Consider the following 24,613-nt stretch of genomic DNA (forward strand, 5'->3'; position numbering starts at 1 on the left):
CTGCTCATCATCTCTCTGACTCTCTGGGCATTCTGGATCATCTAGACTCAACATTTTCTGGATCTTCTTCAACTCGTTCTTCACAAAAGTGACAATGTTGTCCTCCAGCAGCTGGAACAGAACAATATATGACGGACACATTAGACCTAAAATTATGAAGCCAAACATCAGATTCATATTGGACAGACTGACAGTCTAATTATTCACATATTGCAGCATGGAGAAGATGGAACAGAGCCCATGGAAAAGTAGTTGTTGAACATGTGCAGACCATAAATATGGAGTCCACTTGTGTTTGGTGCTGCTGGGCAGATGGACCACTGGAACCCTCTGAGCTCTGCTGATCCACTCTGGGGAGCATTCATAAAAAATACGCTCAAAACTTTTCTGTCCACACAGAGACAAACTCATTAGGTCCCACCAAATAAAGGCAAAACAACTATTCATTGTCCACACAGAAAAAAACACTGAGATAGGATGGAGCGACATACACACTCCAGGATGGGTGAATACACCAGGAATTAACTTTAGCTTTAATAACATAAAGCTACATAATTTTTAATTTTTAATAGTTTAATCAGTAATACTTTTATAGCAAATTTATGTCATGAATTCATGAATTCTTGGTTAATGTTAAGTTGTCATAACAGACATTTTGAATAATGTCAACTTTGTATTAAAAGTGTCATGATTTACCAAATTTGACACTTTATGACAACAGTCATAAATTTTCATGAAGACTTATTCATGTTCATGACGGTGTCATGACAGTCTTATTCACAACCCGTCAAATAAAGTGTTACCCATTTTCCATTCCACATTTCACATGTTTAGGGGGAACACTCAACTCAAACTGTTTTACAGTTGGACATATAGGGGGAAAAGAGATGAACTCACATTAACACATGTTGGAGTAAAAACATTTCAGACTGACTCGGTTTACACAGCTACAGCAGCTACAGTTAGCTACAGTTAGCTACAGTTAGATTCAGCTCACCTGTCTGTTTTTAAAGGTTGGTCTGGTTTAAATTTAACAGGAAGATCCTTGGACCAGTCACTCTTAAAGGACACACAGCTGGGTTTAGGTTCAAGTCTCTGATGGATCCTGACTACTGACTCCATCATTATGTTTTGTTTAGTTTTCCAATGGTAAATTGTAAGTTAAACTATAGAGCCTTACTGACACATAGTGTCAGCAGAACTCGTCCAGCTGTACACATGCTATCGACTGTCCTTCAGGCATGTTTGTTCTTTGGACACTATTTGTCTGTAAGTTTATTTTATTAATTATCATTTCAGTATTGTGTAATATTTTATAAGAAATGTTTTATGTTTCCCAACAAAAATTTAAAGCTACATCGTTAGCTAATTGGTGATAATTGGGAGTCATTTGTTTGCAGTAGTCTAGTTGTTTTCTGCATTTTGTCTGTGGTTGATGTGTATTTTTGTGCATTGTTACAGTTTTACAAAAGAAAAAACAAACCAGAAAAGAGTTGCAAAATAAAACAAAAAAACAAAACAAAACAAAAAAACAAACAAAAAAAAACACTATCAAGGACTGGATTATTTTCAAGTGTTAGCTAGCTGTCTAGCTTTGTAAGAGCAACACATCATGAGGGCAGAATACTGACAGAAAAAAAATCTTCTCATTTAAAATCTTGAAATTGAAAGTGAAATTAAATTTTAATACTCAATAATTATTATATAATTTAATAATTGTATGTCCAACCAATGCTTGTAAATTAAGAAGCTGCTTCAAAAATAGAATCTAAAACACAGAGGTGGGGACTCGAGTCACATGACTTGGACTCGAGTCAGACTCGAGTCGTTAAAATCACGACTTGAGACTTGACTTGAAAAAATGCTCAAAGACTCGGACTTGACTTTGACTTTCATGCCATTGACTTGGGACTTGACTCGACTTGAAGCTGTTTACTTGAAAAGACTTGATATTTTTTACTCAAAGTCTTAAAATTTAAAACACATTATTTATAAAGTGGCGTCATTAATTAATGTCACTCATTCCGTATCAATATGCGCAGACCGTCACTATGTTTTTCCTCTCTCCTTATGTATGTGTGTGTACGTAGCTGCAGCACAACCAATCAAATTAACAGGATTTGGACGTTTAAAAAAACGCGGCAAAGCTGCAGAGCTCAGGGAACGAAATACGAAATAACCGCTAGAATATGCTTCCGCGAGTAATTTCTTTTGGCTACGTAGGTTATGAACTTTCGACTAAAAAACGAACTGCAACTTGTAAAACATGCAAGAAGAGAATATCGGATGGAGATGCCACGACGTCCAACTTTGTCCGGCATTTGAAGCTTCACAAAGATCGGTAGGTGGCACTTTTCTTTTGCTGTAAGATAGTTGACTTTAGCTAACTTCGTGTTAGCATGTGTACTCCGGGTTAAATTGGTGATGATTTACCATAAATCCGGTCCTTCAAATGCCTCCACAAATAATGTGCACCGTGTTAGCTCAGGAAGCCGGTGGATAGTGAGCGGGGCTCCGGAACAGAAAGCAGATTCTGGACCTGAACACAGGGAACAGAGTCTCTCTGTCCCATCATGATGATGAGCCGGGTCTAGTATCATCTAAGGATGGTTGGTGTATTTGAAGACATCTACGTTGGAAAATTATATTGACAATATATTGTTTACTGCAGTCAGTGCATTAAGTCAACTGTTTTTGACTTAATGCACTGACCGGCGTGACTGTCACATGTCGCACAGAACCCATTTCCAAGTAGTATAGCTTCGCTGGGAAAAAAAAAAAAAGACCAAATACAGTGACTGTCCCAAATAAATTTTGTGTTTAGAATATCTGTCCCATATTTACGGAGGACTGAAACTAACATACTTAGAAATAAAAGCAGAAAAATAAATGCACCAGACCTTCCTGAGTTTACTTGTGATAACTTCATTTATACTTATTTCATTTTTTGAAAACTATGATTGTTGTAGTGTTGATGTTTATTTATGAATAGAAGGAGTAAACTGAAGTCAAATGTAATTCATGAAAGGCGGTAATTTATTTTCTGACATCTGTTTACTTCTGACAGATTTGAAGAATACCAGATGAATAAGAGGATCACAAATGAACCTCAAATACATATTTTAAAAAGAACAAATGGTCTAATATTTGAATTTTATGTATAATTGCAAATTATATTAAAAAAAAAGAAAATAAAAACGACTCGAAATGACTTGAAATGAAAGGTTCCTGACTTGAGACTTGACTCGACTTTTGCCTGTCTTTACTTGAGACTTGACTCGGACTTGAGGACAGAGACTTGAGACTTACTTGAGACTTGCAACACAGTGACTTGGTCACACCTCTGCTAAAACATAAATTGAGCTGATTTGTTTTTAAAGTAAATTCTCAATTAATTTAGCTGACAACAATTTCCCTTTGTATCTTACTAAGGTTTATTTACATCTTGATAGAGAGCAATCTGCACTAAATGAAGATAATAGATTTCTGTGAAGGTGTCTGATGATAAAGGTAACCAGTACCAATAAAAACATCCCAATTAAAACAGCTCTGAGTTTCATAACTCAGCTCTGAGTCTGTCAGATATTTACAGACTTAAATATCTGTAAGTCTAGAGCAGACACTAACATAATCAATATAACCAAAAATATTCTCATTTTCAGATTTTGAAAGAAAGATCTGAAAAAAGAGAGCTAAATCCCAACACAATAAAAATAGTGTAAATTTTAAATATGAACTAAAAACAAACAAGAAAACAATATGTTGCATGTCAGACTTGAGGTTTGTGTCAAAGCTTTTAGCACTTAATGCTAAAAATGTGCAGATGTGTGAGAGTACAGTAGACCATACAATTATGTGAAAAGAACAAAGTAAATTAAAGCTGCAAGCAGCCTCGGGCGGCCCTCGCAGCAAGCGCCGCTCCGGCCTATTGGCCACCGCGGGGGTTCCGGCCACCGCAGAAGCTCTCGCGCGTTTTCCAGAGCCGCAGCCCGCTCCCCACCGCGGAAGCTCCGCCGCAGTTTCCAGCCTCGCCTCCCGCTAGCCGCCGCAGAAGCTGTCGCGCATTTTCCCCGCCCGTCCACCGGGCGACAGGCGTGAATGCGTTCGGCGGCGCTCCCCGACGACTGTCGAAAAATCTGGTGCAGATCGGTCGATGCGTCGAGGAGATACGGCCGATGTATTAACTTAGGGGGCGCAGTGGAGTCAAATTACATCTCAAACCCGTTGGGCTCTTTAGAGCAGAACAAAGGTCATACATATCCAGTTTGGCGTCAATCGGATGATCTATGCGTGAATAAGAGCCAAACGTATGCATATGGCGAGGGACTGATATTCGCCGTTTGGCCACGCCCACACGGTTCAGCCAGCAGCGAGCATTGACAGAGCTTATCATCCGAATCATCTTGATTAGGTCAAGAGAGCCATAAACGGAGCTTTCCAAGGAAAAAAACGGCACTTCCGGTTCCGAGGGGGCGGGGCTTAGATGACGTCATAATATGATGACATAGGGTCGTCAAGGATCCCACCAGGGTCACTCGTGCAAAGTTTGGTGCAGAAGCTATCGACCGTTCACAGTAAAATACAAGACTTCCTGTTGTCAGAGGGCGTGGCCTACGTGATGTCATCATTTGACCATTGGATATTATTCTACACCCCAGGATGATCAATAACTCAAACTTTGGTGTCTCTGTGAGTTTTTGTGTTAGAATTACAAATTATTTAATTTTTTCCTATTTAATTCAACATTGAACTGTCATTCCGTAGGGCAATGCTGCCCTCTGGTGTCGAATTACTGAAATTACTGAAATAGTTTCATTATTTCAGTAATTCGACACCAGAGGGCAGCATTGCCCTACACATGACAAAATAATCCCCTTTGTAATTGACTGTGTAACATATTACACAATCAATCACAGGGGATCTTTGAGCCTTGCTAACCCCCCTTCAACATGCTCCAAAACTCACCAATTTCATAACTTTAAATTAAACATGCCTTATGATCAGACTGACCAAGTTTGAAGTCGATCAATCGAAATCCCTAGGAGGAGTTCGATCAAATACGAAGGCTGTAAACGTCAAAATCGAGGTCAAATGAACTTCAATCTAAAATGGCCGACTTCCTGTTGGGTTTAGAGCATGGCTCTAAGAGACTTTTTTGTACGTCCTGACAAGATACACATGTGTACCAAGTTTCGTAATTCTAAGTCAAAGCATGTCTTGGGGCTGATTTTTTAAAATATCCTATGGGGCAATGTAGAAAAATTAGGCCACGCCCACCAAATATCGCTATGGATTCCTGTTCGGGGATGGATAAGGATCCATCCTAGTGAGTTTGGAGCAGCTCACCCCGAAACTGTGGAATTCAGGGCCAAACGAAATTCGATGGCGTTCGCAACGCCGCCACGCCCACCTGCTTCATCGCAGCCGGTCGGGGTTGGAATCCACAACACACCAACATGTCTTCTGTCTCTGGACACAGTTTCATGTTGATTAGGTCAAAGGGCTAAGATAGCGACCGTTCACAGTAGAACATGACACTTCCTGTTCTCAGGGGGCGTGGCCTACTTAAAAAAATAATTTCACCACAGGGTATTTTAGGACACCCGATGATGATCAATGACTGAACGGTTGGTCCCTCTATGTGTTTTTATATAGGAAATATAAGAGTTTCGTGTTTCATGGCGAGTAGGTGAACTTTGACCCCTGCTAACCCCCCTTCAGCAAGCTCATACAGTCACCAATTTGATAACTTTAAATCAGACATGCCTTATGATCAGACTGAACGAGTTTGAAGCCGATCAATCGAAATCCCTAGGAGGAGTTCGATCAAATGCAAAGGCTGTAAACGTCAAACTCGAGGTCCAAAATGGACCTTCAATACAAAATGGCCGACTTCCTGTTGGGTTTAGAGCATGGCTCCAAGAGACTTTTTTGTACGTCCTGACAAGATACACATGTGTACCAAGTTTTGTAATTCTAGGATAAAGCATGGCCTGGGGCTGTTCATTTAAAATACTCTAGGGGTCGCTATAGAAAAATTAGGCCACGCCCACCAAATATCGCTATGGATTCCTGTTCGGGGATGGATAAGGATCCATCCTAGTGAGTTTGGAGCAGCTCACCCCGAAACTGTGGAATTCAGAGCCAAACGAAATTCGATGGCGTTCGCAACGCCGCCACGCCCACCTGCTTCATCGCAGCCGGTCGGGGTTGGAATCCACAACACACCAACATGTCTTCTGTCTCTGGACACAGTTTCATGTTGATTAGGTCAAAGGGCTAAGATAGCGACCGTTCACAGTAAAACATTACACTTCCTGCTCTCAGGGGGCGTGGCCTACATAAAAAAAAAATTTCACTGCAGGGTATTTTAGGACACCTGATGTCGATCAATCACTGAAAGTTTGGTCCCTCTATGTGTTTTTGTATAGGAAATATAAGAGGTTTTTGTTTCATGGCGTGTAGGTGAACTTTGACCCCTGCTAACCCCCCTTCAACATGCTCCAAAACTCACCAATTTGATAACTTTAAATCAGACATGCCTTATGATCAGACTGACCGAGTTTGAAGCCGATCAATCGAAATCCCTAGGAGGAGTTCGATCAAATACGAAGGCTGTAAACGTCAAAATCGAGGTCCAAAATGGACCTTCAATACAAAATGGCCGACTTCCTGCGATACTTGCACTATGACATTACTTGTAAATTCTGAGCGTCTTAGTGAGCTCTACAACTGTACCGAATTTCAAGTCTCTACGTTGAAGTAAGTGAATAGCAATGGGTCTTTTGAAAATTGCTAGTTGCCGCCGTTGAGCAATTTTTTTTGCGATTTTTGCGTCGACCTTAAAATTCAAAATTTTTAAACCGCCTAGTCGCTTCCGCCAAGTTTGGTGAGTTTTTGAATATGATAAAGCCCCCAAAAAGGCGCACGAAGAGGGGGGCAGAATAATAATAATTAAAGCTGCGAGCAGCCTCGGGCGGCCCTCGCAGCAAGCGCCGCTCCGGCCTATTGGCCACCGCGGGGGTTCCAGCCACCGCAGAAGCTCTCGCACGATTTCCAGAGCCGCAGCCAACTCCCCACCGCAGAAGCTCTGCCGCAGTTTCCAGCACCGCCGCCCGCTAGCCACCGCAGAGGCTGTCGCGCATTTTCCACGCCCGTCCACCAGGCGACATGCGTGAATGCGTTCGGCAGCGCTCCCCGACCACTGTCAAAAAATCTGGTGCAGATCGGTCGATGTGTCGAGGAGATACAGCCGATGTATTAACTTAGGGGGCGCAGTGGAGTCAAATTACATCTCAAACCCGTTGGGCTCTTTAGAGCAGAACAAAGGTCATACATATCCAGTTTGGCGCCAATCGGATGATCCATGTGTGAATTAGAGCCAAACGTATGTATATGGCGAGGGACTGATATTCGCCATTTGGCCACGCCCACACGGTTCAGCCAGCAGTGAGCATTGACAGAGTTTATCATCCGAATCATCTTGATTAGGTCAAGAGAGCCATAAACAGAGCTTTCCAAGGAAAAAAACGGCACTTCCGGTTCCGAGGGGGCGGGGCTTAGATGACGTCATAATGTGATGACGTAGGATCGACGGGCAAGCCTCCAGGATCACTCAGGCCAAGTTTGATGCAGCTCGGTCAAAATATGTGGAATGTAGAGGCAAACGTATACGAACGGCGTTGCCGCCATTGAAAACTCTTGGCACTTTAAAGCAAGCGAGACCAACTTCCTATCTGTCATCCAACACAGAATCACCTTGATTAGGTCAAGAGAGCCATAGATGAAAATTTCCAAGGAAAAAAATAGCACTTCCTGTTCTGAGGGGGCGGGGCTTAGATGACGTCATAATCTGATGACATAGAATTTTCAGGTATCACACCAGCATCACTCAAGCCAAGTTTGGTGCAGCTCGGTCGAAACATGTGGAATCTAGAAGCAAACGTATGGCATCGGCGTTACAGGTCACTTCGCCATGCCGCCGCACCCAGCTGCTATCTCAAAGCCGGTCAGGGCTTGAATCCACAACACACCAACATGTCTTCTGTCTCTGGACACAGTTTCATGTTGATGAGGTCAAAGGGCTAAGATAGCGACCGTTCACAGTAAAACATGACATTTCCTGTTCTCAGGGGGCGTGGCCTAAGTGATGTCATCATTTCACCACAGGGTATTTTAGGACACCTATTGATGATCAATAACTGAAAGTTTGGTGTCTCTGTGAGTTTCTGTGCAGGATATATAAGAGTTTCGTGTTTCATGGCGAGTAGGTGAACTTTGACCCCTGGTAACCCCCCTTCAGCAATCTCAGACAGTCACCAATTTGATAACTTTAAATCAGACATGCCTTATGATCAGACTGACCGAGTTTGAAGCCGATCAATCGAAATCCCTAGGAGGAGTTCGATCAAATACGAATGCTGTGAACGTCAAAATCGAGGTCAAATGAAATTCAATCTAAAATGGCCGACTTCCTGTTGGGTTTAGAGCATGGCTCTAAGAGACTTTTTTGTACGTCCCGACAAGATACACATGTGTACCAAGTTTCGTAATTCTAGGTTTAAGCATGGCTTAGGGCTGTTCATTTAAAATACTCTAGGGGTCGCTATAGAGAAATTAGGCCACGCCCACCACATTTTGTTATGAATTCCTGTCGGTGGGTGGATAAGGATCCATCCTAGTGAGTTTGGAGCAGCTGGGCCCGAAATTGTGGAATTCAGAGCCAAACGTATGGCAACGGCGTTACAGGTCACTTCGCCACGCCGCCACGCCCACCTGCTATGTCAAAGCCGGTCGGGGTTGGAATCCACAACACACCAACATGTCTTCTGTCTCTGGACACAGTTTCATGTTGATTAGGTCAAAGGGCTAAGATAGCGACCGTTCACAGTAAAACATGACACTTCCTGTTCTCAGGGGGCGTGGCCTAAGTGATGTCATCATTTCACCATAGGGTATTGTAGGGCACCCGATGCCGATCAATCAATGAAAGTTTGGTCCCTCTATGTGTTTTTATATAGGAAATATAAGAGTTTCGTGTTTCATGGCGAGTAGGTGAACTTTGACCCCTGCTAACCCCCCTTCAACATGCTCCAAAACTCACCAATTTGATAACTTTAAATCAAACATGCCTTATGATCAGACTGACCGAGTTTGAAGTCGATCAATCGAAATCCCTAGGAGGAGTTCGATCAAATACGAAGGCTGTAAACGTCAAAATCGAGGTAAAAAATGGACGTTCAATACAAAATGGCCGACTTTCTGTGATAGTTGGCTTATAACATTAAATGTAAGTTCTGAGTCTTTTGGTGAGCTCTACAAGTGTACCAAATTTCATGTCTCTACGATGAAGTACGTTCATACCATTGTGTCAACAGAAAATTGCTAGTTGCCGCCGTTCAGCAATTTTTTTTGCGATTTTTGCGACGACCTTAAAATTCAAAATTTTTAAATTTTCTAGTTGCGACCGCCAAGTTTGGTGAGTTTTTGAATATGATAAAGCCCCCAAAAAGGCACACGAAGAGGTGGGAAGAATCGTAATAATAATTAAAGCTGCAAGCAGCCTCGGGCGGCCCTCGCAGCAAGCGCCGCTCCGGCCTATTGGCCACCGTGGGGGTTCCAGCCACCGCAGAAGCTCTCGCACGATTTCCAGAGCCGCAGCCAACTCCCCACCGCAGAAGCTCTGCCGCAGTTTCCAGCACCGCCGCCCGCTAGCCGCCGCAGAAGCTGTCGCGCATTTTCCATGCCCGTCCACCGGGCGACACGCGTGAATGCGTTCGGCGGCGCTCCCCGACGACTGTCAAAAAATCTGGTGCAGATCGGTCGATGCATCGAGGAGATACAGCCGATGTATTAACTTAGGGGGCGCAGTGGAGCCAAATTACATCTCAATCCCGTTGGGCTCTTTAGAGGTGAACAAAGGTCATACATATCCAGTTTGGAGCCAATCGGATGATCCATGCTTGAATTAGAGCCAAACGTATGAATATGGCGAGGGACTGATATTCGCCATTTGGCCACGCCCACACGGTTCAGCCAGCAGCGAGCAATGACAGAGCTCATCATCCGAATCATCTTGATTAGGTCAAGAGAGCCATAAACGGAGCTTTCCAAGGAAAAAAACGGCACTTCCGGTTCCGAGGGGGCGGGGCTTAGATGACGTCATAATGTGATGACGTAGGATCGACGGGCAAGCCTCCAGGATCACTCAGGCCAAGTTTGATGCAGCTCGGTCAAAATATGTGGAATGTAGAGGCAAACGTATACGAACGGCGTTGCCGCCATTGAAAACTCTTGGCACTTTAAAGCAAGCGAGACCAACTTCCTATCTGTCATCCAACACAGAATCACCTTGATTAGGTCAAGAGAGCCATAAAAAGAGCTTTCCAAGGAAAAAAACGGCACTTCCGGTTCCGAGGGGGCGGGGCTTAGATGACGTCATAATGTGATGACGTAGGATTGACGGGCAAGCCTCCAGGATCACTCAGGCCAAGTTTGATGCAGCTCGGTCAAAATATGTGGAATGTAGAGGCAAACGTATACGAACGGCGTTGCCGCCATTGAAAACTCTTGGCACTTTAAAGCAAGCGAGACCAACTTCCTATCTGTCATCCAACACAGAATCACCTTGATTAGGTCAAGAGAGCCATAAACAGAGCTTTCCAAGGAAAAAAACGGCACTTCCGGTTCCGAGGGGGCGGGGCTTAGATGACGTCATAATGTGATGACGTAGGATTGACGGGCAAGCCTCCAGGATCACTCAGGCCAAGTTTGATGCAGCTCGGTCAAAATATGTGGAATGTAGAGGCAAACGTATACGAACGGCGTTGCCGCCATTGAAAACTCTTGGCACTTTAAAGCAAGCGAGACCAACTTCCTATCTGTCATCCAACACAGAATCACCTTGATTAGGTCAAGAGAGCCATAGATGAAAGTTTCCAAGGAAAAAAATAGCACTTCCTGTTCTGAGGGGGCGGGGCTTAGATGACGTCATAATCTGATGACATAGAATTTTCAGACATCACACCAGCATCACTCAAGCCAAGTTTGGTGCAGCTCGGTCGAAACATGTGGAATCTAGAAGCAAACGTATGGCATCGGCGTTACAGGTCACTTCGCCACGCCGCCACACCCAGCTGCTTCATCGCAGCCGGTCAGGGCTTGGATCCACAACACACCAACATGTCTTCGGTCTCTGGACACAGTTTCATGTTGATTAGGTCAAAGGGCTAAGATAGCGACCGTTCACAGTAAAACATGACACTTCCTGTTCTCAGGGGGCGTGGCCTAAGTGATGTCATCATTTGACCATTGGATATTATTGGACACTCGATTATGATCAATCACTGAACGTTTGGTGTCTCTGTGAGTTTTTGTGTTAGAATTACAAATTATTTAATTTTTTCCTCCATTACAACATTGAACTGTCATTCCGTAGGGCAATGCTGCCCTCTGGTGTCGAATTACTGAAATAATGAAACTATTTCAGTGGGCAGCAGAGGGCAGCATTGCCCTACAAACAACGAACATGGACTGTTTATTATGTAATTACACAGAAGATCTCTCTAATTCATTCTGAGGGGGCGGGGCTTAGATGACGTCATAATATGATGACATAGCATTGTCAGGCATGACACCAGGATGAGTCAGGCCAAGTTTGGTGCAGCTCGGTCGAAACATGTGGAATCTAGAAGCAAACGTATGGCATCGGCGTTACAGGTCACTTCGCCACGCCGCCACACCCAGCTGCTTCATCGCAGCTGGTCAGGGCTTGGATCCACAACACACCAACATATCTTCTGTCTCTGGACACAGTTTCATGTTGATTAGGTCAAAGGGCTAAGATAGCGACCGTTCACAGTAAAACATGACACTTCCTGTTCTCAGGGGGCGTGGCCTAAGTGATGTCATCATTTCACCACAGGGTATTTTAGGACACCCGATGACGACCAATCACTGAAAGTTTGGTGTCTCTGTGAGTTTCTGTGCAGGATATATAAGAGTTTGGTGTTTCATGGCGAGTAGGTGAACTTTGACCCCTGGTAACCCCCCTTCAGCAAGCTCATACAGTCACCAATTTGATAACTTTAAATCAAACATGCCTTATGATCAGACTGACCGAGTTTGAAGCCGATCAATCGAAATCCCTAGGAGGAGTTCGATCAAATACGAAGGCTGTAAACGTCAAACTCGAGGTCCAAAATGGACCTTCAACACAAAATGGCCGACTTCCTGTTGGGTTTCGACCATGGCTCTAAGAGACTTTTTTGTACGTCCTGACAAGATACACATATGTACCAAGTTTCGTAATTCTAGGTTAAAGCATGGCTTGGGGCTGTTCATTTAAAATACTCTAGGGGGCGCAATAGATAAATTAGGCCACGCCCACCAAATTTTGTTATGAATTCCTGTCGGTGGGTGGATAAGGATCCATCCTAGTGAGTTTGGAGCAGCTGGGCCCGAAATTGTGGAATTCAGAGCCAAACGAAATTCGACGGCGTTCGCAACGCCGCCACGCCCACCTGCTTCATCGCAGCCGGTCGGGGTTGGAATCCACAACACACCAACATGTCTTCTGTCTCTGGACACAGTTTCATGTTGATTAGGTCAAAGGGCTAAGATAGCGACCGTTCACAGTAAAACATGACACTTCCTGTTCTCAGGGGGCGTGGCCTAAGTGATGTCATCATTTGACCATAGGGTATTGTAGGGCACCCGATGACGATCAATCACTGAAAGTTTGGTCCCTCTATGTGTTTTTATATAGGAAATATAAGAGTTTCGTGTTTCATGGCGAGTAGGTGAACTTTGACCCCTGCTAACCCCCCTTCAACATGCTCCAAAACTCACCAATTTGATAACTTTAAATCAAACATGCCTTATGATCAGACTGACCGAGTTTGAAGTCGATCAATCGAAATCCCTAGGAGGAGTTCGATCAAATACGAAGGCTGTAAACGTCAAAATCGAGGAAAAAAATGGACGTTCAAGACAAAATGGCTGACTTCCTGTGATAGTTGGCTAATAACATTAAATGTAAGTTCTGAGTCTTTTGGTGAGCTCTACAAGTGTGCCAAATTTCATGTCTCTACGATGAAGTACGTTCATACCATTGTGTTAACAGAAAATTGCTAGTTGCCGCCGTTGAGCAATTTTTTTTGCGATTTTTGCAACAACCTTAAAATTCAAAATTTTTAATTTTTCTAGTTGCGACCGCCAAGTTTGGTGAGTTTTTGAATATGATAAAGCCCCCAAAAAGGCACACGAAGAGGTGGGAAGAATAATAATAATAAACAGTACAGATACAATAGGCCTTCGCAGCGCTTTGCTGCTCGGGCCTAATAATAAACAGTACAGATACAATAGGCCTTCGCAGCGCTTTGCTGCTCGGGCCTAATTAAAGCTGCAAGCAGCCTCGGGCGGCCCTCGCAGCAAGCGCCGCTCCGGCCTATTGACCACCGCGGGGGTTCCGGCCACCGCAGAAGCTCTCGCACGATTTCCAGAGCCGCAGCCAACTCCCCACCGCAGAAGCTCCGCCGCAGTTTCCAGCACCGCCGCCCGCTAGCCACCGCAGAAGCTGTCGCGCATTTTCCACACCCATCCACCAGGCGACACGCGTGAATGCGTTCGGCAGCGCTCCCCGACGACTGTCAAAAAATCTGGTGCAGATCGGTCGATGCGTCGAGGAGATACAGCCCATGTATTAACTTAGGGGGCGCAGTGGAGCCAAATTACATTTCAAACTCGTCGGGCTCTTTAGAGGTGAACAAAGGTCATACATATCCAGATTGGCGCCAATCGGATGATCTATGTGTGAATTAGAGCCAAACGTATGAATATGGCGAGGGACTGATATTCGCCATTTGGCCACGCCCACACGGTTCAGCCAGAAGCGAGCATTGACAGAGCTCATCATCCGAATTACCTTGATTAGGTCAAAAGAGCCATAAACAGAGCTTTCCAAGGAAAAAAAAGACACTTCCTGTTCTGAGGGGGCGGGGCTTAGATGACGTCATAATATGATGACACAGGGTCGTCAGGGATCCCACCAGGGTCACTCGTGCAAAGTTTGGTGCAGAAGGTATCGACCGTTCACAGTAAAATACAAGACTTCCTGTTGTCAGGGGGCGTGGCCTACGTGATGTCATCATTTAACCATTGGATATTATTGGACACAAGATAATGATCAATAACTGAAGGTTTGGTGTCTCTGTCAGTTTTTGTGTTAGAATTACAAATTATTTAATTTTTTCCTCTTTAATTCAACATTGAACTGTCATTCCGTAGGGCAATGCTGCCCTCTGGTGTCGAATTACTGAAATAATGAAACTATTTCAGTGGGCAGCAGAGGGCAGCATTGCCCTACAAACAACAAACATGGACTGTTTATTATGTAATTACACAGAAGATCTCTCTAATTCATTGTGAGGGGGCGGGGCTTAGATGACGTCATAATATGATGACATAGGGTCGTCAGGGATCCCACCAGGGTCACTCGTGCAAAGTTTGGTGCAGAAGCTATCGACCGTTCACAGTAAAATACAAGACTTCCTGTTGTCAGGGGGCGTGGCCTATGTGATGTCATCATTTAACCATTGGATATTATTGGACACAAGATAATGATCAATAACTGAAGGTTTGGTGTCTCTGTCAGTTTTTGTGTTAGAATTACAAATTATTTAATTTTTTCCTCTTTAATTCAACATTGAACTGTCATTCCGTAGGGCAATGCTGCCCTCTGGTGTCGAATTACTGAAATAATGAAACTATTTCAGTGGGCAGCAGAGGGCAGCATTGCCCTACAAACAACGAACATGGACTGTTTATTATGTAATTACACAGAAGATCTCTCTAATTCATTCTGAGGGGGCGGGGCTTAGATGACGTCATAATATGATGACATAGGGTCGTCAGGGATCCCACCAGGGTCACTCGTGCAAAGTTTGGTGCAGAAGCTATCGACCGTTCACAGTAAAATACAAGACTTCCTGTTGTCAGGGGGCGTGGCCTACGTGATGTCATCATTTAACCATTGGATATTATTGGACACAAGATAATGATCAATAACTGAAGGTTTGGTGTCTCTGTCAGTTTTTGTGTTAGAATTACAAATTATTTAATTTTTTCCTCTTTAATTCAACATTGAACTGTCATTCCGTAGGGCAATGCTGCCCTCTGGTGTCGAATTACTGAAATAATGAAACTATTTCAGTGGGCAGCAGAGGGCAGCATTGCCCTACAAACAACGAACATGGACTGTTTATTATGTAATTACACAGAAGATCTCTCTAATTCATTCTGAGGGGGCGGGGCTTAGATGATGTCATAATATGATGACATAGCATTGTCAGGTATCACACCAGGATGAGTCAGGCCAAGTTTGGTGCAGCTCGGTCGAAACATGTGGAATCTAGAAGCAAACGTATGGCATCGGCGTTACAGGTCACTTCGCCACGCCGCCACACCCAGCTGCTTCATCGCAGCCGGTCAGGGCTTGGATCCACAACACACCAACATGTCTTCTGTCTCTGGACACAGTTTCATGTTGATGAGGTCAAAGGGCTAAGATAGCGACCGTTCACAGTAAAACATGACACTTCCTGTTCTCAGGGGGCGTGGCCTAAGCGATGTCATAATTTCACCACAGGGTATTTTAGGACACCTATTGATGATCAATAATTGAAAGTTTGGTGTCTCTGTGAGTTTCTGTGCAGGATATATAAGAGTTTCGTGTTTCATGGCGAGTAGGTGAACTTTGACCCCTGGTGACCCCCCTTCAGCAATCTCAGACAGTCACCAATTTGATAACTTTAAATCAGACATGCCTTATGATCAGACTGACCGAGTTTGAAGCCGATCAATCGAAATCCCTAGGAGGAGTTCGATCAAATGCAAAGGCTGTAAACGTCAAAGTCGAGGTCCAAAATGGACCTTCAATACAAAATGGCCGACTTCCTGTTGGGTTTCGACCATGGCTCTAAGAGACTTTTTTGTACGTCCTGACAAGATACACATGTGTACCAAGTTTCGTAATTCTAGGTTAAAGCATGGCTTGGGGCTGTTCATTTAAAATACTCTAGGGGTCGCTATAGAGAAATTAGGCCACGCCCACCAAATTTTGTTATGAATTCCTGTCGGTGGGTGGATAAGGATCCATCCTAGTGAGTTTGGAGCAGCTGGGCCCGAAATTGTGGAATTCAGAGCCAAACGAAATTCGATGGCGTTCGCAACGCCGCCACGCCCACCTGCTTCATCGCAGCCGGTCGGGGTTGGATTACTCAACACACCAACATGTCTTCTGTCTCTGGACACAGTTTCATGTTGATTAGGTCAAAGGGCTAAGATAGCGACCGTTCACAGTAAAACATGACACTTCCTGTTCTCAGGGGGCGTGGCCTAAGTGATGTCATCATTTGACCATAGGTTATTGTAGGGCACCCGATGACGATCAATCACTGAAAGTTTGATCCCTCTATGTGTTTTTATATAGGAAATATAAGAGTTTCGTGTTTCATGGCGAGTAGGTGAACTTTGACCCCTGCTAACCCCCCTTCAACATGCTCCAAAACTCACCAATTTGATAACTTTAAATCAAACATGCCTTATGATCAGACTGACCAAGTTTGAAGCCGATCAATCAAAATCCCTAGGAGGAGTTCGATCAAATACGAAGGCTGTAAACGTCAAAATCGAGGTAAAAAATGGACTTTCAATACAAAATGGCCGACTTCCTGTGATAGTTGGCTTATAACATTAAATGTAAGTTCTGAGTCTTTTGGTGAGCTCTACAAGTGTGCCAAATTTCATGTCTCTACGATGAAGTACGTTCATACCATTGTGTCAACAGAAAATTGCTAGTTGCCGCCGTTGAGCAATTTTTTTAGCGATTTTTGCGACGACCTTAAAATTCAAAATTTTTAATTTTTCTAGTCGCGACCGCCAAGTTTGGTGAGTTTTTGAATATGATAAAGCCCCCAAAAAGGCACACGAAGAGGGGGGCAGAATAATAATAAAACAGTACAGATACAATAGGCCTTCGCAGCGCTTTGCTGCTCGGGCCTAATAAACAGTACAGAAACAATAGGCCTTCGCAGCGCTTTGCTGCTCGGGCCTAAAAATACTGAACAAATCTGAAAAAAGCAGATGCAGATTTAAAATCTTTTGTAACATAAAGCTCACCTGTCTGTTTCTGAAAGTTGGGCTGGTTTAAATTTAACAGGAAGATCTTTGGACCAGTCACTCTTAAATGACACACAACTGGGTTCAGGTTCAGGTCTCTGATGGATCCTGACGGGAAAAAATCCTCACATTTAAAATCTTTCGGTGAACTTCAATTTTAATACTTGAAGTATTTGTATGTTCAAACAATGCTTGTAAATAAAAAAGCTGCTTCAAAAAAAGAATTAAAAAATATAAATTGTGAGGATTTGTTTTTAAAACAATTTCTCAGTTAATTTTCTGACTACGATTTCCTTCATGCTTATTTACATCTTAATAGAGAACAATCTGCTCTAAATGAAGAAGATCATAGATTTTCTTGAGTGTGTCTGATGATAACGATAACCAGTCCAAATTAGGATATACCAATTAAAACAGCTCTGAATTAGACCAGTTGTGAGAAACATCTGTAAGTCTACAGCATCCTAATGACACTAATGAAAATAAAAATGTTCTCATATTTTCAGGTTTTGAGATAATCAGGAAAAAGGGACTTAAATCTCAACACAATGAAAATAGTGTAATTCTGAAATATAAACTATAAACAAACAGGATGTGGCATATCAGACTTCAGGTATTTGTCAGAGCTTTTAGCATCTAGTAACAAATTAGTAGATGTGTGACAATAAAGCAGACCATTCCACAGATTTCATATATTTTGAGACATACAGCTCACCTGTCTGTTTCTGAAAGTTGGGCTGGTTTAAATTTAACAGGAAGATCTTTGGACCAGTCAGTCTTACATGATACACAACTGGGTTCAGGTTCAGGATTGAGTCTCTGACGATTCCTGAAAGAAAAAATATAATTGAAAACCCTTCACTGACATTCAATTCAATATTCTAAACAATATATTGTTTTAACAATACTGGTAAAATACATAGCTACCTCAAATCCAACATCTGAAGTATATATTTTTTTGCCTGGGAAATAAATTCATATTTAATTTTACAGACAACATGCCTTTTATCCAGGTTTATTTGAAACCTTATCATTCAATGTTGGTCTGTTGTTAAGTTTTGGTATTGTGTTTGTAACATACTGAGGTGAAATCAAAACTGATTTACCTCTAATTAGTAGAAGTTGTTATAAGTGCCTGATCAATAATGGCTCTAATTTAGATATCGTCACTCTAGTAAATTTGTTTCATAACAACACATTTGTGTATAGTACAGTTTATTGTAGTTTTTGTTATAATTGAGATAATACCATAAAAGTAAAATAAACTTTGACTTGTTAAACGTTATGTGAAAAATATTTAGTTCAATAAAAACTACACAGTTGTGAAAAAAAAGCAGATGCAGATTTCATATGTTGTGAGATATAGATTACCTCTGAGTTGATGAAGGGTGGGCTGCTTTAAATTTAACAGGAAGATCCTTGGACCATTCACTTTTAAAGGACACACAGCTGGGTTCAGGTTCAGGATTGAGTCTTTGATGGATCCTGATCGAAAAATATTATTTATACTTTTCAATGAAAATCAATTCCAATTACATGCTCAAACAATGCCTGTAAAATAAGATTCTGCCTAAAAAAATTACATCTAAAATATGAGAAAAAGTGATTATCTGCTTCTGAAACACATGTAATATATTTAGTGACATGCCATCTTATATATCATCCAGGTTTATTTAAAAATATACATCTTGTTGGCTGAACATCTTTCTTTAAAACTGGATGAACCTTCCTCCAATCTGTTACTCTCCATGGACAGATAGCTCAGCTCTGGTTCCGGTCCAGTTCCAGGTTCATAACCGTGACAATTTGATGATGTCAGTGTTGAGCTCTTCGATGGAGAATAATCATTCAACCTTTTCATTGTCACTGTTTAATGAGGAACAGATGGAGCTTCATCTAGTGTTGGTGCTGTTTGTAACCTACTGTGGTGGAATCAAAGAGTTTGTTATTTCCACCTGGTCAGTGCCATTGTTTCAATTGTAATCATGATAACTTATTAAACTATAATGTGATGGTTGACAGTTTGATTTAATGACATGATATATACTAAAATTAAAGCTGCTCTGGTAGCGACAAACTGCAACTAAATAAGGCTCCTTAATGTCTGATCAAATATGATTTATAATAAGAAACAGTCATTCAGTGATCATCTACTGATCTTCACATTTATTGTGTGAACGCAGTGTGAAAAGGGCTGTGGACACTTAGAGGTGGTGACCTCACCTGTGACCTTTGGTCTGGCTCTCATCTTCCCCACACAGAGTGGTTTTAGAGGGAAGGACTCCCTCCTCTGTGTCCTCACACTGAACCATGCTGCTGATTTCACATCCACATCAGTTCACACACACTTTGTACCTTCACCTGAAGAGGAAACACAAATTATGTGCACATCACCTCTAATCATCCTTCACATACAGTATGTGCTAAAAATATCAGTTTCTCTTGACTTTCTATTTCCTGTCAAAGACTGTAACCACCTCTCAAACTCAACCCTACTGAAAGGGGCGAACAACCAGGTCAACAGTCTCTGACTCATTTTAGGGCCTTTTTACACAGCATTGTATTCTGGTCTTGGCTATGTTTTCATTGAGCACAGTGGGCGAGGACCATCGTATCAATCAGGCAGAGGAACTCTGTTTTTCACAGAATATCTTTCTCATACTGTCATCCTAAATGTTATCAAAATTGAGAAGCTGTGTTGTACGGGCAGTGGTACAATAACAGTTTTCTTAGGCCATTCTCATATTTAATATCTCCATCTGGCACAGTTTCATTAAAAAGAAACAAAAACAAAAATAATATCCCATGTCATTAACCAGGTAGTCACTCAGATGACCAGTCACATTCCCTTCAGTGTTTTTTCCAGCTTCTCCTCTCTGGGAGGTGTAATAAAGCTCTCCTAGCCAGGAAAATCATTTACAAAAAAATCCCTCATCCCCTCTGCAAAAAACATGTTAAACAAGGCAGCATAGTTGCATTATCTTAATGTTTTAATTTATTTGTTTTTTTGCATAAAGGGTGGGTTATAATGAGTGTTTTTAACGCTGAGTGCTGGTATAAAAGAATTTCTGTCACCTTTGGGACAGACTAGAAAGGTTTTTATCCATCTTATCTAACAAAACAACTTTAGAAGGGTAATAAAGATCAAAGTTAACAATATTCAGATTGGATCAGAAAGGAAGAGCAGTAAATGGTGGATTTTATTGAACTGGATTCTGAGGCGACAGCAACTTTTAATTCCAAAGTCCAACAAAAATAAAGTGGTATCAGATGATAAGAGCAGGATGTGGATGAAAACATTTTAATGAACTAACTGATTGATGGTTCTGTTCACTATTTTTGACATTCAGTGAGTCCAGAGCATCAAGTTCTTTCAGCATCAATCCAAGTGAACGGCTTCATGTTGACACATGCACAGACTCCTCTGGTTCATCAGTTGGAGGTGAAGCTGCAGTGAAACACTTTGTATGAAGAGTTCCTCAGAGTTGTATTTGAAGGAAGACCTGAACATGTTGAAGTGGAGAACATATCTGAAAGCAAATCTCTGCATCTACTTCAAACAGATCTCACTAGATCTGATCGGTTAGTTTAGTCTGAAGAAGAAGGCCCTAACAGATCCATTTCTCCATGTCAATCCCTTCCTTGGTCACATTTGTCTGAAATACACTGCCTGGCAAAAAAAAAAGTTGCCACCAAAAAATGGTCACACTCTCTAATATTTTGTTGGACCACCTTTAGCTTTGATGACAGCCCACATTCGCTGTGGCATTGTTTCAATAAGCTTCTGCAGTGTCACAAGATTTATTTCCATCCAGTGTTGCATTAATCTTTCACCAAGATCTTGTATTGATGATGGGAGAGTCTGACCACTGCGCAAAGCCTTCTCCAGCACATCCCAAAGATTCTCAATGGGGTTAAGGTCTGGACTCTGTGGTGGCCAATCCATGTGTGAAAAAGATGTCTCATGCTCCCTGAACCACTCTTTCACAATGTGAGCCCCATGAATCCTGGCATTGTCATCTTGGAATATGCCCGTTCCATTTGGGAAGACAAAATCCATTGATGGAATAACCTGGTCATTCAGTATATTCAGGTAGTCAGCTGACCTCATTCTTTGGGCACACAATGTTGCTGAACCTAGACCTGACCAACTGCAGCAACCCCAGATCATAGCACTGCCCCCACAGGCTTGTACAGTAGGCACTAGGCATGATAGGTGCATCACTTCACCTGCCTCTCTTCTTACCCTGATGCGCCCATCACTCTGGAACAGGGTAAATCTGGACTCATCAGACCACATGACCCTCTTCCATTCCTCCAGAGTCCAATCTTTATGCTCCCTAGCAAACTGAAGCCTTTTTTTCTGGTTAGCCTTACTGATTAGAGGTTTTCTTACGGCTACACAGCTGTTCAATCCCAACCCCTTGAGTTCCCTTCGCATTGTGCGTGTGGAAATGCTTTTCCGTTCACAATTAAACATACTCCTGAGTTCTGCTGTTGTTTTTCTTCGATTTGATTTGACCAAACGTTTAAGTAATCGCCGATCGCGATCATTCAGGATTTTTTTCCGACCACATTTCTTCCTGGAAGACGATGGTTCCCCACCATCCTTCCAGTTTTTAATGATGCGCTGGACAGTTCTTAACCCAATTCTAGTAGTTTCTGCAATCTCCTTAGATGTTTTCTCTGCTTGATGCATGCCAATGATTTGACCCTTCTTAAACAGACTAACGTCTTTTCCACGACCACAGGATGTGTCTTTTGCCATGGTTGTTTAAGAAATGAGGAGTTACTCATTGCATCAGCTGGGGTTAAATAACTTGTTGCCAGCTGAAAGATAATCGCCTATGCAGTACTTATCCAATAGGAGGCTTGTACCTATTTGCTTAGTTAAATCCAGGTGGCGACTTTTTTTTTTGGCCAGGCAGTGTATTAACTTAAGGAAAACAAAATGTTTTCATTAAGTTTTTTTCACCTCCTCAAACTTCATTTAGAAAAAGAATCCTAATTCAATATTCTCCCCTCATGGGTCGACACTTTAACAACAAACTGATCACTTTCAGGAAGAAATCAATCTTTAAGTCTGACTGTTTAAAATAATAATGGTTTTACTGGTGGATGTATAAGACTCAATGTGACTGACATCACCTGCCTCAACTGCATCTGGACATACTGTATCTGTTCTTTGTGTTCCAATCTAAAATGTTGAATCTGAAGAAGTTTAAAGCTTTTATAGTTTCTAGCCTGATTCAACACACCTTCAGGTGTTCAGCTGTTATTTAAATCTGCTTTCTGGACAGCAGCTGCCATAAACAACAGGGAGGAGAAATATCTGACAGAGAAATATCACAAGTTCTGCTTTAATCTCTCTCTACATTTATCAACTGGACCTTCATTCTTAAAGGGACAGAAACAAGTCAAGATGACCCATAACATTTAAATATCTGCAGAACGTCTTATGATACGGTTCAGTTTTCAATTGGACCTTTGTACGTTTAGTGCAACAGCAGAGTCTTTAAAAAAATATGTTTTCTCACAGAGTCCAAGATTTTTGGTTGGAGGTTAAAATGTGGTTTTTACTCAATATCAAGGACATTCCTCTGTGTAAGAACCACATTTTTAGATTTTAGACAAATTATCTAAAGCCATGAAACTTTGAGTGGGTCAACAGAGTTCTTCTTATCTAAATTTCACAATCATCAGATGTTCATAGTGTTGCTTGATTTCAGTTAATAATCTAATAATCCTTTAGATTATTATTCAAAAGAAGACAAAGTTCATGTAGGAAACAAAGCAAACTTACAGTTTGTTCAAATGCTCCTAATAGTTGAAGACGGACATCTGCACAACAGACTGTGATACATTGGACCTGCGTCCTGGTATGAGGGGAACTTCATACCTGGACTGGACAGGGAGGAGGGTGGGGCAGCGAGAGGAGCGACAGTGGAGTTCCAGGAAGTCTTAAGGCTCAAAGTCTCTTCAGTCTTTCCAGTTGCTTATTATGATCCTGTTAACGCTGTGGGTTTCTGTTTTGATCATGTCCTTGTTGTTCATTAACTGTCTTAAATTTTTCCATTTTAATTAATTCATTTGTGTTTATTAGTTGTTGTCATTATTATTCTTTTCCTCCGATTTGTAACTTCTATTTAACCCAAGGAGCATCAAACCCAATGTTTTCCATGATTTTAATATTTTATATTAAACATAAGTAACAAATCTAATTAATATTGAAACTACAGGTAAACTTCATTTGGACATAAGTTAATTCTAATTCTTTACATACCACATATTTAGTATATATATTTAAGAGAAAATAGAAACAATCTGATCTAAATGGGTTGTGAGTTGATAGATTTTATTGAGATTTCCTAATTAAAAGTCAGCAGGGGCCACAAACACCCTATACATGATGCATGCAGTTAAAAGTAAAACCTCAGATTAACTGTATTCATGAAATCATTTTTTTAACAGTAAGAATGTGTGATAAAGATATTTTTTCATTTGATAGCTAATAATTGAGAGAACTGTGGTAAATATAGGAACAATACATAAATATTTTTACAGGACCAGTAGATGTAAAGAAAAAAGAATGTCTTTGTTTACTTCTAATTGATCAACATACATTGATCACGCATGTGCTTGAGCTGTACATGCTGTTCACTGGCAGAAGAAAACTTTCTGGATACAACCAGAGTTCAGATGTACTTCATGAATTGTAACATTTAAAAAAAAGCAGCACATGTTTGGTGTGACTGACCACCAAACGTGTGTTATCAGAGATAAATGAAGATGAGTTTAATTTGTAAAAAAAAAAAAAACATTAATGAGTACTATGCATATTGTATTTGGACTTGGACTTTTAATGAACATCCTAAAAATACTTTAGAGGTAAGAAAAAAATAACCTGGTCACTTCAGCATAAGGAGATACGCATTGTCTCCATAATCTTTTGTGATCATGAAAATAAATAATCAAATAAATGAATGAATTTGCTTTATTAATCCCAGAGGGAAATTCATATTTCAGTACAGCCCATCCAGTAAACAGGTGCCTGAGGCTGCAGATCCAACTGTTCCTGTTTACGATTGAATAACTTTGAAACTTTTGTGAAAAAAAAAAAATATATATATAAAAAACAAACAAACAAGCAATGTAACTTACTGGTTGTATTAATGCTTCAGAATGTACCATGTATCCATAGTCAGTCATGTAGGACATGTTTAATATCTTAAGAGATTTTGCAGAAACATCAAAATAAAGAATTACATTTTAAGCCACATTAAAAACCATCTGAACGCTGAACTATTCAGTATATCTTCAACTACCACCAGTTTAGCATTGTGTTTATTTATTGCAGTTAGCATTTAAGTTCATGCTCCACTCAAACACAACTATGCTGCTTGTAAAGCAAGAGCACTGCTGTTGAGTTGAAAAT

At 41.5% G+C, this 24,613-nt stretch overlaps 1 long non-coding RNA gene across 2 annotated transcripts; it reads right to left on the reverse strand.

Annotated features, from left to right (window-relative positions):
* Positions 1–1,078: 1,078 nt before the first annotated feature.
* On the reverse strand, positions 1,079–23,081 carry LOC116712994 (uncharacterized). 2 transcript variants are annotated; one of them, XR_004337756.1, is made up of 3 exons: positions 22,982–23,081; positions 19,402–19,539; positions 1,079–1,105 (listed from the first exon to the last, which is right to left on the reverse strand). It is a non-coding gene; the product is annotated as an uncharacterized LOC116712994 (long non-coding RNA). The 2 variants fall into 2 exon arrangements; XR_004337754.1 differs by lacking the exon at positions 1,079–1,105 and adding an exon at positions 18,558–18,663.
* Positions 23,082–24,613: the final 1,532 nt, after the last annotated feature.

This window comes from Xiphophorus hellerii, chromosome 22 (genome assembly GCF_003331165.1).
Source record: "Xiphophorus hellerii strain 12219 chromosome 22, Xiphophorus_hellerii-4.1, whole genome shotgun sequence".
Classification (NCBI taxonomy): domain Eukaryota; kingdom Metazoa; phylum Chordata; class Actinopteri; order Cyprinodontiformes; family Poeciliidae; genus Xiphophorus; species Xiphophorus hellerii.